The sequence below is a fragment of the Cornus florida genome, unplaced genomic scaffold (assembly GCF_030987335.1).
Source record: "Cornus florida cultivar Cherokee Brave unplaced genomic scaffold, ASM3098733v1 CherokeeBrave_3.0.0_Hap2_Chr09, whole genome shotgun sequence".
NCBI classification, from domain to species: domain Eukaryota; kingdom Viridiplantae; phylum Streptophyta; class Magnoliopsida; order Cornales; family Cornaceae; genus Cornus; species Cornus florida.
In genome coordinates this window covers 9018539-9033271 of record NW_026775579.1, presented here as the reverse complement: position 1 = coordinate 9033271, position 14733 = coordinate 9018539, and positions in this window count along the sequence as shown.

Genomic DNA, 14733 nt, shown 5'->3' with positions numbered 1-14733 from the left:
CTTTGCATCCTTAAGAGGAAGAACAAGAGCCAAGCACCAAAAAGAGTTATTTTGACCGAACAAGTAAACTCAATTTTGTAACATAACATAATCCCAAAGTTCAAAGATCCCGATTCACCACTATAAGAAAATTAACTTTTTACCACGGTGGAAAACACTTTCTACCACGGTTTTGAATCGTAGTAGAAACAGCCGTGGTAGTAAGTCATGACATGACTTACTACCACGATTTTGCACCATGGTAGAAAGGTACTTTTTACCACAGTGCAAAACCGTGGTAGTAAGTCCTCTTTCTACCACGGTTTTTCATCATGGTAGAAAGAAGACTTTCTACCAAGGTGCAAAACCATGGTAAAAAGTCAATTTTCTACCACGATGTAGAACCGTGGTAGAAAATGTTATATAATTTTTTTAAAAAAAATAGTGCAGCCCCCACGAGGCCTTTTTTTTCCCTACAACTAGCCTTGCAAGGACTCTAGAAGCAAACACTAAATAAATTAAAAATAGCATCATAACCAAAATAACTTACAACTAACCAATAACATCATATATATATATATATATATATATGTAACCAATTCCAAATCATTGTTTTATACAAAAATTAACCATATACAAATTTCTAGCTTCTTATGCCATACCAAAACAAAACAAAAATTCTGATCTCTTCTTGCTCTGTTTTAGTCTCTCTCTTCCATTACATATATGCAACTTCTTTATGAGCCATACAAAAAATATAATGGCAACCACAATCCTAGCTTTGACCTACAAAGATCTAATAGTTGAAGTCAGAGAATATAAAACAAGTTGTAAAGTTGTCAAAATTAAACCAAGCAAAGTAAGCATTATAATAAAGGTACATTGAAAGATCTACTCTTCATATTAACTCAATATCTTGGGTCATTGACATCCTGTCACCAAAAGAAATCATGACATCATATTCAAACATTTAAAATGAAGAAGAATGATTTTCTTTCTTTCTTTCGGAACATATATATTATTTTAGTTAATTAAATATTTATGTTTGGCTTCCTTAGGCCCTGCACATACCTAGGAGTCAGGAGCCATATTTTATTAAGCCAGGTGTTGGTACCCTAGCTCTGGTTTGAGGTTTGAATTCTGTAAAATTCACATTGTGTTTTCATTTTTCTTCTCTTTTGGTTGCTGAGCAATAAGCATACATAGCTAGGAAAGAAAAAGAACTCATAAATGGTGACTATTAAGTTTACAAGCTTAGTACTATGCCTTCTCTTTGTTTTGCATGCCCTCTGGAACTCATTTGCACATGCTCATTAAGGTAGGCAGTTTAATTTCTTATCCAATAACTTTTTTTTTTGTGTGTGTGTACATGAAACAAGTAGACTATGATAGGTTCAGGTGTATAATTGCTCTTTTCACCTCTTTTTGTAGGTATGATGATTGATAGAGTTGGGCTAATGGCGACTACTAAAAATTTTGCATCTGCTTAAAAGGTACCTAGTCTTGTTATTGTATGTGTGTGTGTGTGTGTGTGTGTGTGTTTTAGCATGCTACAAGTTATATATCTTTTATAAACTTTGATAACCAAGTGTAAATGTGATTGAGCAGGAATTTTTGGACAAAATTCTTGCTGCTGCTGCTACTAGGAAAATGGGGATTGGAGGAAGGAAAATGGTGGTAGATAAAGAGACTTCAAAGATATCAGGTGCAACCCATTCTTCCAGAAAATGTTATGATCTTGAAAGGAAGGAAGATTTGGATGTGAAATGTATAGTCGGTGACAAAAGTAATATTCTCAAGAAGTTCAAATTGGCTGGTTTTGTAGCTTCAAGTGCTGATTACCATTTGCCAAGACACCACCCTCCTAAGACTAACTGATTGAGGGGAAAAAAAATGAAAAGAAAAGAAATGCAATTGCTATGCTTGGAAGATCCCCTTTTGTTATTAGAAATGTTCTAATTAGACATAGTATATGGGAAATGTCAAACTTGTATATATGTAATGCATGTATCTCCATTTCTAGAGGAATTGACTCATTATAATGCTAAAGGTGCTCTGTTTAATTCCATTCTCCAGTTTCATTTCTAAACCTACTAGTGTGCTACTTGGTAACATATATATATATATATACCAACTCAATTAAGATGTTTGTTTTCGGACAAGGTCCATTCGCTAGTTTATGTTTCTAACTTTTTTATTTGGTTAATTGGATGCAGGAAATGATACAGATGCTTCAAATACATCACTTAAAAGACCTCAATATCGCTCGATTGATCAGGTCTCTCTCTCCCTCTCTCTCACTGTCTGTCTCTTGATCTTACACACGCACTTACACTCGTTCACATAGGTCTGCAACTCAATTTATTTTTCGTACTCAAACTGAGGGTGTTGCAAATAAATGTTTTATGCTTCTAAACATTAAAATCTTCCTTAGGAAGATGGATGCATTTGTTATGTGATTTCACTAACATTGAAATTAATGTTAATGTTTTAATGACAGAACAATAGCAACATGTTGGAGCCAAAGACATAGAAATCTGTAAGCTTGGGAATTCCAGGGACTGAGCCAGTCCATTTCCAAAATACCAAGACACTACTCTCAAGTTTCAACTAAAGCCAATCATGGAAGTTCTTTAAAGAAACAAGTATCTCGAGAGCCTATTGATGGTATTGCTCATACAGATGAAGCACGGAGACTTCTAAAGGCCACCCATGAGATTGAGACATTGATACATATAGCCTTTTACATATTAACTGTAATGTAGAAAATGGTCCTTATTAACAAAACTGGAGAGAAATGATGTACATAAGGAGATTTAGGAATTTAACGCTAAAGAGTTGGCTAAGGAATTCACACGTGCAACACCAGAGTTGGGTTATGTATGGGGGACTCATGATTCTACCTTACTGGTTCTCTTTTCTTTGCAATAATTACCAAACCATAAATAGTCATCGTCATGATCTCTCCATCTGTAATTTCTAGTAAAAGTTTTGGAGATCATTCCTAACAGATGGGGTTGATGAGAAAATTTGGAGTTGTTTATTTTTATTTTTTATTTTTATAGATTTGAATCGACTAAAATTTGGATTTGAACAAAACTTTAGTTAGAATACAAGTTTTGGAAACTTAATTAATTTTTCTGTTCTGTCAATTAAGAATGTTTTGGAAACTTAATTAATTTTTCATAGGATTTACAAGTTTTTGAATTCTAAATTTCAATTATTCTTGGTGGGTGTTTTAGATAGAATATAAACATGAATTAAAAAAGCATTAACTAATAAAATTTGTGCAATAAAGTGTGGTTCCAATAATAGATGGAAAGGCTTCAAAATTTTCATGCAAAGACAAACTACTATTCCATGTAAAAGTAAAAAATTTAAGTAAACTACTATTCTATGTAAAACTAAAAAATTTAAGTAAAGGTATAAACAACATATCAACAACTTCTCCTCCATAACAATCAATCAAAACCTCCATATACGATGATCCCATACTCCTATGCTTTCAACATTTTAAAACAAGAAATAAAAATGGCCTCCACACGGGCCGATGTACCAATAAGGTAATGAAGTTCAAGATACACTGCAAAATTGGTCACTTAAAGGCATGTGACCCCCCTAAGTATGAGTATAAAAAGCATTACAATTGTGTAATCATAAAGGAATTTTATCGCATATAAAGACCATATAACTTACAATATTCACATACACATGTATGCACACTAGTAAAAATGTACATGCAATGCAACATAAATGTATAACTTTTGGATACACAATAAATTCTATTTCCATTTATAGAACAATATAGTACTTGTTCATGAATTTTGTAGGAATTAACTCAAATCCCTTTTGAAATGTTTGGTGGAAACAATTATATTCCATACATTGATCGAGTGATATATATTATTTGGTAACAACCACATATATATCCATTAAACATACATATAATTAATATGGTGGGAACTATATATTCTTCCAAAATTTATTGAAATGAAGAACTGTAATGACCCGGATTTTTCGGATAAATTTTTTCTGTTGTCTTTTCCCTTCTAAGTTTGGTTTCTTGTTGATTAGTGTCGTCTCGAGTGCTATGGAGTGATTTCTGAGACTCTTTTCTGTGGATTGACAACTTCCTTTGAGGACCGAGTCAGTTCCGCACTTTTCATTTTTTGACACTATTCACTTTTTGTCTTTTCCCTACTTTGTCTTTTTCCCTATTTCGTCTTTTCCTCGTTTGTCACTCTATTTGCGTAACCACACTTCTTCTATTCGGAATCAGTTTCTAACTTCGCGTATCTTCATTCTCAATGATTTCTATGAGATACGTATCTTTACTTTCTTGAGAAAGTACTCTGGTTGCTCCCGATGCCCGTAGGGGCATAAATGCAAAGTTCTTTGGAAACTTTTTCTCTTCTTGGGGTGTTTTTCATGAATATCTTTTAAAGATATTTTATTTTAGGGTATCTAAGAAAATATCTTTTGGAAGATATTTTCATTCTGGGGCAATTTCGCAGTTTTCTCTTTTTGGAGGGGTCATTATGCCATTAATGAAAGTTATTGCTCAATGCCTTGTTTTGAGCCTGGATCCTCGTATGGAATTCATTTTCACATTTCGTCGAGTCGTGGACTCTTAGAATTTCCTCCTGGACGATGTTTTCCAGTTTTAGGGTTTCTGGCCCCAATTTGCGCCAAACTTGTTTTGGGAATAACTTTCTGCTCGGGACTCAATTTTTGACACTGTTTCTTTTGTTGTTCATATTTTCTCATTTTGAATCTTTTTCGTTCATAGAGTTTTTCCATTTGAGTGCGTCTGCGTGAATTCCACTTTTCCGGACCCGGCAGGGCCCGTTCGGGTCACTTTTTAAGTTTTTCTATAAATAGGAGGTCTTAGAAAGAAAAATCAGATTTTTCTCTCTCTCCTCTCTCATGGCCGGTCCAAGCTCCATCCATGGCTGCCATCTTCACTCTCCTCTTTTAGACTTCTTCCCGTCATTAAAAAGTGGTGATGCCTTTGTGTTTATTGTTCCCTTTGGTGAGGCCTTCGATTCCAACCGATTGGAATCTCGTTTTGGCCATTTCTTGAGTTCAGGTTTGAACTCAAGTTGTGTTTTTGTTGGGGCTTCCTTGGGATTCATGTTCGTGGTGTTGTCCCTGACAAAACCTATGAGTTTCGTCGGATTCGGAGCCAATTTATTTTGGTAGGGATTTGAGATTTCATCTCAAATGGAGGTAGGGAATGTTTTAGGATTTTATATGTGTTGTATTATGTGTTTTCCATGTTTATACAACCTATATGCATGCCTTGTATCAAATCTAGGAAATTTGAAATATTTAATTCTTTGTATAAGATTTAATTTTTATGATGATGAGAAACTTGGTTTTGAATTGTGGCATGGTAGAAACTCTTGTTTTAGTATGTTGGTTAATATATATTAAATTGGAATTAATTAAATAAGAATTGCTCTTTTTAATTAATATTTATCTTTTGTGAAAGATTAAAGTTCATGGCCGTACCTTGCATGAAATTGAGTTGTATTATGCTTCTAAATTGAGTTTTGGCATGTTTGTTAACACACTTTAATTTGAGAGCATTTGGTTGAGTTTGGAAATCTAGAGACTTTAATTAAGGGAATTAATTAAAATCTATTTTTTGAGGTTTCATGGGCCTAATTAAGCTTGTGTGTGAATATATGTAATGACCATGATATGTCTATTAACATATATTAAATTGGGGCCAATTGGAAATGATTTGAAATTTAGAGAGTTTAATTATTTTGATGTAATTAAATTCTATCTTGTTTATCCATGGATCTAATCATGTTTTAGAAGTTGTTTCTATTTTAAAAGCATGGATTTAGACTTGTGATGTATTCACTTGATTGTGTTATATGCATTGAAGAGCATTGTTGTTAAATTTATATTCATGAGAGTGTGTTTCTAATATGAATATATTGTTGGCTTGTGATTTCATAGCATTATGGATATGAAATGCTTATTATGCACAATTGAGAGTTATATTGCTAACTTATTACTATGTAGTAGTATTGTGTATAAGTAATGAACTTATTTGGTTTGTTTTGGAGTCTTGGGACATTGTTGTTACATGTGATATGGCTAAAGTTTGGCTTTAGTGCGGGAGGTATGAGTTCTCCCCAATTGAGATAGTGTGCACTTAGGGTGGTTTTCCCCGCGGGTTAGTGCCCGGAACAACCATTTTGTTCTCGGCGGAAATCCGAGACGTGATGTCCATGTCTTCCACTATTTGTTTTCGCATTCAATTCCAAGTTGACAATCATGTTTACCTTGTTGACTTGTGGTTTTGGCTATTGGCGATTCAATGTTGTTAAGTACATCCATACTAAATTGATATATTTAGTTGATTTCACACTTTTAGATTTCTAGTTGATAACCTAGAGAATCTATGTCTTGATGTGTGGTATTAGGTATTCTAATTATGCTAAATTGTTATATTTAGTTGATGTTGCATTTTAGACTTCAAGTTGATTACCTTGAGAATCTATATGTTGTTGCTTTGTGTAAGTATGCTCCTATGTTGTTGCTTTATGTAAGTATGCTCCTATGTTGTTGCTTTGTGTAAGCATGAACCTATGTTGCTAAAATTGCATGAATGAGGTGATTGATGCTAGAAATGATCTTAGGTAGCTAGGATGCTCCTTGAGTCTCACCTTTGACATAGACGTTAGGTGGAATGAACCACAATAATTAAATCATGCAAACTTGTAAAACGTAGGTCGATGCATGCTTATTTCCTACGACTAGCTTTATGTTACTCACCCGTACGATATTGGGGCATATTTCAGGTACAAGAATCAAAGTTGAGGTCTTCATTATGCTTGGATGGTTTGTGGACTTGGAGACTTCCATTTTTGTGAAGGTTGGCTTGGAATGCCAATTGTAGCCTTATATGTCAACATGTGTACATTTGATTCCTTATATGTAATGTGTACATGAGTACACTCTTTACGATGTATTTGATATGTGTGAGATGAGGCTGGAGGCCAATGACATGTAAATTGTATCCTATGTAATTTTTGACTTTATGGAATATTATGAATGTATTGAAAAATATTGAGTTTTTGCTTCACCATGTTTACATTGGGTGTGGGAATTCCATTTTGATTATTCCATTAGCATTCATTCACCATGTATGAAGTGTGGCCAAGGGCCAAACGGCATTTTGAAACCATCTCATGATTTTAAATTCCATGTTTTCGTTCCAAACTTCGTTTTTGGCATTTTGGTCGTTGGGGGGTCATATTTTGTATCGGCCATATTTTTGAGCTGTGGACTATTGTAGCACATCTTACTAGGTAAGTTACGTTTGTGTGCATGGTCGTTTCCAGGCAAAGCTCCTTCGTTGGTGAAATGAGCCTCCTACAGACTCATTTTTCACTTTTGTTGCATGATCTGACCTAAGGGTATTTTAGGAATTTTCTTTGGGAAATAAATTCTATTCTTTAGATAGTCACTTAGAAAATGTGATTTTAGGGGGGGTTTCTTCTTCGTATTTTTCCAAAATATGCCATCTTGGCATCGGAAATCGCATCCGAAGTTCAGCTCTCAGTTTTTAAATTTAGCAACTTTTTGGACCCTCTGGACCAGTTTTCTTGGGAGGGCATTTTGGGCATTTCACAGTGTTTTTTTCTCAATGTTTCTACCAAGTCACGTAGAAAACTAGATTTTGAGTGGGGTTTCTTCTTTGAGTTTTTCCAGAAAATGTCATCTTGGCCCTCAAATTTCCATTTTTCCCGGAAATGCCCCTGCTGCCAGGTTTTTGGGTTGCACTTTACTGCCCTCTTCACATGTAAACGGTTACGAGGGGTTTCGTAACCGGTTACATGTGCATGGGCAGTGTTTTGGTTGAATTTTTTGGCCTCCTAACCGGTTAGGAAGGTCTCCTAACCGGTTAGATGTTCTTGGTTGTCACCTTTTTGACCGTTTTGCCCCTTCTTCTTCCGTTAGCCATATCTTCTTCAACCAGACTCCGAATTAAGTGATTTTTGAGTCTAAATTCATTAATTTTTTGTTGTCTTTCCAATGGTGTGCTCAGTGGCACCCACTTTTAAGATAGAAATGACGATTTTGCACTTAGGTTCATTCTTGTTCGTTTTTAAAACATTGCTTCCCCATTTGATTCCTTTGGGTTCCGTGACCTTGTTGAGGGTCATAATGGTGTCTTAGAGCCATTTTGTATCTCTAGAGACCGTTGTTTTGTCTTTTGATTTCGCATTTCGGATCCGTTATCGGGTCATCTTTCGGTTCATCAATGACGCACCAGGTTGAAAAACTTAGGCCGTCACAAGTGGTATCAAAGCTCCTAGGTTTGAAAACCTTAGGACGACGGGTTTTGGGTGCATATCATGCTTTTGTTGCCATGCTCTATGTGCTTATATGCTTTATGATAACATGTTTTGGTTTGATAACATGTTTATGTGCTTATGTGGTATATGTAGTATGCCGTTTGTTTAAGCATGATTTAATTCTTTTGTAAAGAGCATGACATCTGATGTATGCTAGATTAGATTTGTATATGCATAACTGTGTTACATATTTGGCATGACACGGGATTGGTCATTGAGACACGAGTTGAGATTGATGGTGATTGTAGTCACAGTTTCGTGGTAGTATAGGTTGTTGTCAACCTAGTATTGGTTTTGAGGTAGGTGGATGGTCACCTTTTGTTTAGGCTCTTATGAGATGAGTCATTTGGCGTTACCATAGTGGTGAATTTGTTGGTTTTGAGCCATAATGAGGTTATGGACCTCTTAGGATCCTTGGTTGATCAGGATGATTCCTCTGGGATTGCAATTTTTATGGGCGGGTACGTTTAATGGTGGGTGCATGGCACTGTCATGCTACCGTACTGGCTAGCTACAAGCGCAGTTCGGGTGGAATCAATATTGGTTTTGTTTTGATAGGCGTTATCCTTTGATCGGTGATGATGATCGGTCATAGTGATTGATTTAGTTGTTATTAGTATGGCTGTAGTTGCCATTTTCCTTCAGGAGTTCTTGCGTGATGACTCTTTTGGGATCAAGTCGATTGATTGATGTTACGGATAGTGAGAGCACTGCACTGTTAGTGTCACTTGTAGTGTCACCTTTAGATTCTGAGATGGATTGTTAGAGTCTTGCCGTTGTGGTAAGGGCTCACGTTTGCTTTAAGATAGGTTGTTGTCGCATTGGTTTTGGAGACAGTTTATGACTAGGAATTGTCCTTTCTTTTCTAGACACTCTAGGACACGATGTCTATAGGGTTCATTGTTGCATCATTTTATCTTATGCAGTTTCGTTTACTACCATGTTAGTAGTATGATTTATGATATTGTGATGCATGAGTAGGTGGAGGTGTATCCACATTTGCCTTCTTGTTTTGTGGCATTAGCATGCCTTCTTTATATGCTTAGAGATGCCATGTTGTTACTATGTTTTAATGACATAATTTTGTGCTTACGTGGAGACGTGTTGCATGTACCTTTGATTTTTATCTATGTGAGTAGATTTACTTTCTGGTAGTTGCATTCCTTGTCATATGCATGACTTCCAGGTTTGGTATTCCCTTTTGTTTTCCCTCGGTCGCACGTAGCGTGTATGCGGTTTTCCACAATGGTTTCGTGTTTGGTTCGTGTAAGGGACTTCACAAGGAGTGAGTCTCTTCTCTTCGTTGCATTGTGCACAGTTTTGGGGTTGGTTGGTCTGTGAGGATCACTATCGTTATCTTGAGTCCTTGGTGAGGATTTGATGTATTTTGGTCGGCTTACTTCCATGTAGGGGGTGAAATCTTTGACCTTGTTGTCTTTCGTTTCAGAGATGGAGTTGTGGAGTTGTCCTTTTCAGGACTGGTGGTTCCCTTTCTTTCGTGTCTTCCCTTGGGGAGTTTCTGTCGTAGTTGTTGACGGAGTTATAGTGCTCAATGTAAGTTGATTGGTGTGAGATCATTTTGTGGGGACTTGTGTCCTTATCATTGAGGATTTGTTTGATTGTGAGGTGAGCTCGATGCTCTTTTGAGAATGTCTTTTGGAGACTTGTTTCCGTTTTGGAGATGTGGATGTGGTTAACTTTTAGGAAAAGTTTTGGAGGATTGCTGTTGGATATGGCTTGTTGTGGAGTTTCTCGTCTTAGTTATGACTAGGCATAGTTTTGAGGAATCGTAGTTCTGATGATTGGTTGTGGATAAAAAATTAAGGAATTTTGATTTAGCTTGGTGTTGCCAAGCATGGTTTTGAGAGATTCATCTTGTGACCTTAGTTGTTGGCATTTTGATGTGTATGCCACTTGGTGGATTTATATTTTAAGGATTTAGTTATCCATGATAGGGATGTGGATCTGATGTTTGATCATGGTGATTGGTCTTGTAGTTGATCAGTTTTATGGAGAAATGTAGGCTTTTCGATGAAATGCCTTATGGTAAGGTTCGTTTTGATCTCTAGAAGTTTTGATTTGCTTCTCAGGCTCTGGATTCTCGATTGATGTTGTTGGTAGTAGCATTTTGAGACATTGGAGTTGTTGGTTTTGTTATGTTGAGGATTTTGGGCTTTAAGCATAATGGTGCCTGTGACATTGTTGTCAGAGTTTGGGATTGGCCGAGATGGTCCGGAACGTCTTTGAATCATATTCTAACTCTCACAGATGCCTGGTTCCCATATTGCTTTTGACCGTGATCGTTTTGTGACATTGATGTCATTTGTATCGAGAGGTTTCTTGGGTAGGTTATGAATTAATGCCTTATACTGTCATGCTACCGTACAAAGTTGTGTGTTGTGGGCGAGTACTAGTTGCCGTCAATGCTACCTTACTGACGAGTAAGTGTGGGCGGGCACTAGGCACTGTTATTGCTACTACACATTTGAGTACGTCATGGGCGGGTTCTGGTCGCTATTCGTACTGCCATGTTGTGTTTGTTCTGTACCCTGATTTGATATGTGGTTATCTTGGAGTTTTTTTGGTGGTTATTTTTGGTTCCTTATGATGGTTTGTTAGGAGGGACGCTTACGGTTGCTGTTTTCCATTCTTTTGTCTGACCTTAGGTTCTCTGTGTGAGTTCAGACTTGTCGTGTGGCCATGTGGTCACTTTTCCCTTGAGGGGTTGTCTTGTCATGAGCACGCGGGTGCAATTGACAATGGTTTGTGTGTTCCTTTCAGCTTCGAGGTCGCTGGTGTAGCGCGTTGTGAGGGATACTCGGAGATGTACTCTGTAGTTATCCTGGTTTTGCTTTCTGTTTCGTTGGGCTGGATTTCGGGGACGAAATCCCTTTAAGGTGGGAAGGTTATAATGACTCGGATTTTTCGGATAAATTTTTTCCGTTGCCTTTTCCCTTTTTTGGTTTCTTGTCGATTAGTGTCATCTTGTGACGACCCTGGTTTTTAGGCCAGCGTGTCCTGTGATGAACCGTAAGTATGATCCGATAACGGATCCGAATGCGGAAGTGAAAACAGAAAATAAGACTCTAAGAAGTCAAAGTGACCTTCCATGAGGTCGTGGAACTCAACAAGAACTGATGCGGGAACGAATGATCAGAAAAAGACCGAACAGGCACCCAAGGGCAAAATGGTCATTTTTGAAAATTGTAGATTCGGGTACCACCGAGAACACCGCTGGAAGGACAACGAAAAAATAATCAAGGTGGACCCAAGAATCGCATGATTCGGAGTCCGAACGAAGGAGAAAAAGCATGACGAAGAAAAACGAGCACTTAAAGCAAAAAGGGTAAACTGGTAATTATCTAGGAAGAACCGGGTGCAACCGAGCACACCGTTGGAAAGACAGCGAAAAATTAGACAAGGTCAAAAAAAAATTCACTAGAATCGGAGTCCGGACGAAGGAGAAAAGCCCAAAAGAAGAATTGACGTCGCGGCGGCCCGACGAGGGGCCATGGCGCACACGGCGCCCATGCGCGAGCCCACCGGCGTGCATGCCGGCGCCCAAAGACATGGCCGGTGGCAGCCCTTGGCTGCTGCTACTTTTTTTTGATCTGCCTAGAATTGAGGCTTGAAACGGAGGTCAAGACGAGTTTTTCTAGAAAAACACGAAGAAGAACCCCCCCTAAAATCGAGTTTTCTACCCGACTTTGCGAACGGAATCGAAAAAAACTCACTGTGAAATCCCGAAAATGCCCCTAGATCAGAACTGAACAAGAGGGTCATAAAGCTGCTAAATGAAAACTGGAAGCTGAAACTTCACGAGGGATTTCCGGTACCAAGACGACATTTTCTGGAAAAACACGAAGAAGAAACCCCCCTAAAATCATGTTTTCTATTTAACCATGTCAAAAGAAGAAAATAAAACTGATGTGAAAGGTCCATAATGCTCCTAGATCAGAATATGCAAAAAAAATGTGAAATGAATTCACAAGAGGCTCAAAACACAAACGATAAGGTTTTGCCCGGAAACGACCATGCACGCAAACGTAACTTACCTATTTAGACGCGCTACAACGGTTCATGGCTTAAAAATATAACCGATACAAAATCCGACCCCCCAACGGGCAAAAAGGCAAAAATGGACTTGGAATGGAAAACATGGAATCCAAAAATGTAAAATGGAGTCAAATGACCATTTGGCCCTTGGTCCCACTTCATACAAGATTAATAAGACCCTATAAAAGAATGAAAATGGAATTCCCACACCCGATGCAACCGTGGTGAAGCAATGGCTTGCAATTTTTCAAGTTTTTTATAACATTTCATGAAGTTAAAAAGTTGCATAGAATACAATTTACATGTCATTGGCCTCCGGCCTCATCTCATGCACATCAAATACATTAAAAGGAGTGTACTTAAGTACACATTACATGCATGGAATCAAATATACAAATTTTGACATATAAGTCTACAAAATGACATTTCATGCTAACATTTGCATGAAATGGAAACTTGAAAGCTACACGACATCCAAGGAATGCTAAGCGTCATGAACCAAGTCTTCGTACCTGAAATATGCCCCAATATCGTAGGGGTGAGTAACATAAAGCTACTCGTAGGAGATGAGCAAGCATTGACCTAGCATTTTACAAATCTATCACCTTAAGGTGAAACATATTAAAGGGGCTCATGCCACCTAACGTCTATGTCCAAGTGAGACTCGGGAAGCATCCTAAGCTACCTTAAAGTCTAAGCAACAAGAATCATGATATACATACGTGTATGAAACGAATCATGGTTGGGATAATCTAAAGAACACGACAAGAAGAATGCTTGAGCATAGATTAACATGAATTGCATTTTCATTACAATTGAACTAGGTCTAGAGTAATCCATACAACATGACAAAAGCATATTTGAATACAAGTTAACAAGAATCATATTATCCATGTAATTCAACAACAAAAGAGCATGTTATACAGTGCAACAAGGTTTAAGTTCTTAAAGCCATCAACTTAGAGTCTAAAGCACAAAATAACAGTAGGGGTTCATGCCACCTAACGTCTATGTTATAAATGAATCAATAGGATCAATCCTAAGCTTTATTAGAACGTCAAAACACGATTTTCAATATCGATGCAATTTAACCAACATTGGAACTTCCAATACAACGCATAAAGCACAATTTCGCAAAGTTAACATCTTGTAACTTAAAATGGAATGAAAAATAAGAAACAACAAGTTACAACATCATCTAGTTATCAACTTGAAAATGAATTGCGAAATCAAACAAAATGGATACTCGGACGTCACGCCGGATCAAACCGACAACATAGTTACTTTAGGGTTACTAGCCCATGGGTAACCTCCCTATGTGCGTACTAGACCATATAGAGGGACTATCCCCCGTACTAGAACCATGTCCTAGCCATAGTCAAACAACGACATCCCCAAGTTTCCAAAATCAACAAGTTGTGCAACAACGCATATATCAACAGGAATATGCAAGATAATCAACTATCTACCAAGCACAACCAAATTTGGAAACCTATACAATATATGCTCTAAGTCCACAACTAATATGATGTGATGAATGTCGAATCTTCAGTATGCGATTCATTACACGCTATACATGAATGATGTTAAATACGAAATGTGCAAATCATTACACAAGGCAACAATATATTCAATAAGGAAAACATATTCTCATAAGTATAAACATAGCAACTATGTTATCCAATGTTCAAAACATAACCAAATGAATATACTACAAGTCCAAGTCCATGATTTGAATATAGAAACCACTTCTAAAACACAACTAGATCATGGAGCAAATTGATAGAATTTAAATAGATAAATACAATTAAATTCTCTAGATTCCGATTCAATTCCAAATAACCTAAATTCAATATATGTTAAAGGACATAGCATGGTCATCACCTATATCCATTCTAAAACTCAATTAGGTTGTTGGAACAACAAAGTAGAACTTTAATTAAATCATGCTAATTTAATTACCAAGGTTCTAAAACAACTTCAAATGGTTCACAATTAATATATACTAGTAAACAAGTCATGGCCAATACAAATATCAAGTTAAAATCTTAATTAAGCTAATGGGACCACAAAATAGATTTTAATTAATTCTTTTAATTAAAATCTCTAGATTTTCAAACTTAACCAAATGCTCTCAATTTAATATATCTCAGAGAACATGCCAAGGACTAATGTAATATCACATTACAAGTTTATTTCATTCAATTTAAGACCATGTAACTTAACCTTTCACTAAAGTTAAATATAAATTAAAAGTTGCAATTCTCATGCAATTAATCCCAATTTAATATATATGAACAACTATACCTAAGCTTAA